Source organism: Pinus tabuliformis, chromosome 1_2, assembly GCF_031772625.1.
Source record: "Pinus tabuliformis cultivar Carrire ecotype Pingquan chromosome 1_2, CPIR1, whole genome shotgun sequence".
In the NCBI taxonomy this organism is placed as follows: domain Eukaryota; kingdom Viridiplantae; phylum Streptophyta; class Pinopsida; order Pinales; family Pinaceae; genus Pinus; species Pinus tabuliformis.
This window is the reverse complement of record NC_142298.1, coordinates 586,344,732-586,349,636: the sequence shown is the minus strand read 5'-3', so window position 1 is coordinate 586,349,636 and position 4,905 is coordinate 586,344,732.

Below are 4,905 nucleotides of genomic sequence, written 5' to 3'. Positions count from 1 at the left end.
TTCTCCTCCAAATCTTCATAATTTGTCTAATATTCTCACAATATTCCACAAAAATAAATAATATTAGGCACAAATATGAAAGTATCCATAAACCTTCCTAATGAACATATTAAAGTTAAAAACACATTATCTAATGCAAAAAGAGAGGTGTAATGTGCTCAAGGATGGTCAGATGGGCCTTAATTTATGTTTAATTTAGAGGAGTGGGCCTTAATTTATGTCTAATTTAGAGGCCATTTAGACATGAAACATAATGTCAAGTTTTGAAAATAGTTTGCAAGGAATGACTCAAGGATGGCTGACATGATTCAAGGCATATAATTTGCAAAGGGGTTTTGAATGGAGGTTGAAATTCTCTTGAACACATAATGGCACGACAATGACTTGGAAACATTTGACTTAACGATAATACCAAAAACCATGAAGACCTTCAACGAGGTTTTATTAACTGTAAGACAAATTGATTTCCCAACACGGACATGAGTGTGATAGTGTGCCATGTTTAAGAGCGACTCACTACCTTTTAAAAATGATAATGTAAAATTGACAACTTTTCCCAATTTTTTCCCCACCATTACTGGGAAGTACCTCTTTATTTTTTACAAGCTTGAGGAGGATAACATATGCTTGGACTATAAGTTCACCCTTCAGATGAGTCCATCGAACTATTTTTAATGAACCCTAAGAAGGAATGATTAGATCCCGTTATGCTTAGCAGGTCCTCTACTGTTTATTTTTTACGAGTCCAGTAAAGGAGTAAATCAATGTCCTTTTATTTTAAAGAGTTTGGAAAGGACACAAAAAGGAAAGTCATTCAGTTATTTTACCGTAAAATTTTAATGAGCCTAAAGAATGTAAATCTCGTTTTTTTTAGATTTTAGAGAGTTAGAAGAAAAACATAAGTGAACTCCATCAGGTTCTTTTTCGTCAGTTTTAGTCACTCACGTCGAAAAAAGGATAAAATAGTACATGAGATAACTCTATTGATCATGTTCAGTCAACGTATACCTTTTTCGTATATAGTCCTAACTCAGTCTGTAGAAGGGGTAAACTTATCCTGAGTGGACGATTGATCATTTACTTTTATGAGTTCTAAAAAGAAAGTACTCGACAATATTTCTGTTTTAAAAGTCTAAAAAGGGCTTTAAAAGAGGACTCCATGATTTTTGCTTTTTGTAATTTTTTAATAGCATGAGAAGTGATAAAAGTCTGCTAAAAAATTCAAAATGATTCATCTTCACTTCATAACCTATCCTACACATTTAAACTCAATAACTCGTCATAATTGCTAAAAAATGTCATTTTCCCTCCCAAAAGGTTTTACAAATAAAGAATAATATTTGTTTGCTCCAAAAGACTTATAAAAGTGGGAAAGGTAAATTATTTTTACCATTTGTCAGTAGAGAAAGGAGTTTTTACCACAGACTTCCATGACTGATTTCAAGCTAACTAGTGGATGAAATTGTGCATCATTTCTTCCAGGTAGAAGATCTCTCCTTCACTTAGCTTTTCATCCATTTAAAATTTCATTTTAAGCTTTCAATTATTTTTTTGGGGCAAAACTATGTTAAAAAATGCAGCCTCAAACTGCACTGGTTATTTTGAGTCAGGCCCGTGCACGCCGATAAAATTTTCCATATAGAACATCATGGCCTATAGAAAATTTTACTACAAAAATATGTGCAGTTGCGCCCTGTCCGTAAAGCAATGGCCACGTAGGCTCTGGGGGTTTATTTTTACATACGTTTCGGGCCAAAAAATACATGAGATGACTTTCTAAAATGATTTTAATCCTTCTAAAATGGTCATTTCAGGTCATTTCATTGCTCAAAATGAAGTGGAGGGAAAGAGAGAATGAGGCAAATGATTTTCTAGCTTTGGTAGATTTGACCACCATACAAACTCTCAAGACATGTGGCCTCTTAAAATACTGGTTTATTCTTGGGATGAATGCTCAAGTAGATCTAATGACGTGGATAGTAATGACTAGGAATATCCAGGAATAGTGTTTTGTGATTTCCAATCATCGAGTTACCATTGAGGCAAATGACATCTATTTCTTCACTGATTTGTCTCATCAGGGAGTTGATATTTCACTATTCGAATAGAGGATGAGAGAAGATACTATTGATGGGTATCTATGATGCTTTTGCAAGGGTGCACCACATAGGGATGGGAGAATTGATATCCAGACCATCGAGCTCTTACCCCTAAGGACCATTACTTTCACTATTTGCAAATTGTGTGGCAATGCTTCCCTTCATTTAGCCACATAGGCATAGATGCAGATGACCATGGAATGCTAGGAATCCATGGTGTACAACTGGTGCGAGGTAGTGGTGGTGAACATCAAGGGCCAGTTGACTAGGTGGCAGAATGAAAAACTGAAGAATTTTGGTTATGGTGCCATTCTTGTTTCTTTTTCCCTATAGAGGATTCCTATCCTCCAACCACAACAAATTCTAGCAGATGAGGAGGGTCCCAAGGATCAATGCATGATGAGGTGGGTTTCACTAATTGCATGCCATCGAGGTGATGGAACAATAGTGAGGTATACTACAAAGTTCTTTGACTGGTTAGGCCAACATATTATTCCAATTGAGGCCTTTCTGTATGCTGTGATGGATTATAGAGGTGATCCTGATATCCCACTTCCTGCCAGAACTCAGTGGAGTGATCTAGGTGAGAATTTTTTACATTTTGACATATTTATAAATTTATAAATTTTTATGTTTTTTTTAATCTTCAAAGGCTATTATCCGAAATGCATGTGCAGATGTAGGCCCAACCCGATTAGCCGAGCTGAGATGATTGGATAAATGAGGTGAGAAGCCTATAGCGATTGCGGTAGCAAACCCAGAGGCAGAGGATATCTTGGAAGAGATAGAACACAACCTTGAGAGGTTGACTTTGAATATCCCAGAGACTGGGACTGATGAAATTCCTCGTGCCTATCAGATACATGTAGTTGGGATTCCAGGGCCCCTCAAACGTTTGTTGCATCTAGTTTCTCGTGCTATATTTTGTTATCATGAGCATCATCATGCTTAGTTGTTGTAGTTTCTAGGACTAAATTTTGACTTTTAGTGTCAGCATATTCGGAAAATCAATGCCATGGGACCTTATGGCCTTGGACGAAATATTTTTTAGAGACACACTTTTATACAAACTCTATTTTAATGAAAAATATACTACTTTTTCCTATTGTTTATCATGATTAATGTATGAATGAGTATTTCTTTTAATTTATAAATGTTGAAAATGTCTATTTAACACATGACTCGCTAATGCATATGTCAATGTATTTAAATATCTCAGAATGTGTTGATATTCGATATAATCAATTTTCCTTTCCAAAAGATGGACTAGTAAAAATACTCTTAACATGGTTGGACGCCTTAATGTATAGACACCATTTAAATGTAATACCACGAGCTACAAATCTAACGTAAAAATCAAAACCCAGATACCAAATGCGATGGCATCAGATAATAGCTCAATGATTGCACTATATCCTTCTATGTTGTTTGTTGTTTGACCAAGACATATTCCATGAATAGAGACTAGCTCATCACTGGGTGAAGAGATAGCCCAGGTTGCGGAAGATAAATTCCATGTAATATGACTAGCACCATCAGTAAAGCCAATGTAAGTCTGAGAGAACATCGATATCTGCAAATAAAGTGTAAAAATGAGATAAGAACGAGAATTAGTAGAAAATGTGAAAAACATTAACTATCACACATTCCTAGAAAAAATGGTAAATAATGTGCAGATCTTCACCAAAATTTTATGCATGATATTTCTTTAGGTAAAGACCATTTATGGGCTTTCCCAAATGAATACCATCATAATCAACTAACTCATAGGTGCCTTTAGCTAATATTCATTTAATGATGTAAGGGCCATGCCACATGGGTTCGAACTTTCTTGCACCTAACTTTTCATAAGCTTGATCATAAACCAAGACTACATCACCTTTTGAATATGAACAAGGATTAACATTTTGACCAAACTAAGCTTTGACACATTTTTTGTGAGCCTCGCTAGCTAGTACGGAATCACAATGATTTTCATCTAAATGTGATAAATGTACAAAGCGTTCTTCGTCAACAGAGGTAGAAGGTAATAATTCGATAGCTAGTTTTAGCGATGGGATTTCACATTCAATGGGTAATACTACTTCCAAACCATAAACATGTCAGAAAGGAGTAAAACCCGTCGATGTTTTAGTAGTAGTACAGGAAGCCCATAGTGCTAAAAAGAGCATAGAATGTCAATTCCTTTATGAATACCAACTATTCGTTTAATAATATTGGTTAAAACTTTATTGGTAGCTTCAACCTCACCATTAGCTTGTGGATAATACAGAGTAGAGCTATCATGGCAAAGGCTAAGTTGTGCAAAGAGTTTGACCATCATAAAATTACGAAAATGACTACATGGTCTATAACAATAGCTTGTGGGACACCAAACTGAGCAATCACATTATTGAAAATGAAAATTTCCACAGTTTCACCATCATCTCTATATGTGGGCATCACCTCAGCCCATTTCGTAAAGTAATCGATTGCAAGGATAATATACCCATGCCCCCTAGCTGAGTGTGGGTCACAGGTGATGAATTCAATGCCCCATTTGGCAAAAGGACCGACAACTATGATAGGGTGAAGAGGAGCTGGAGGTGATCGCATTTTGCAATCATATATTTGGAAATTATAGCATTTGCAGACTGTAGTAATGCAATATTTAAACATTGACGACAAAAAATAATCAACACATAAAATTTTGTGGGCGGTATCATACCGAGACATATGACCGCCACATGTTGCAAAGTGGCAGTAATTTAATGTTTTTTTGACCTCTTGGAGAGTCAAACAACGTAGGAGTATAGAATCGAAACCA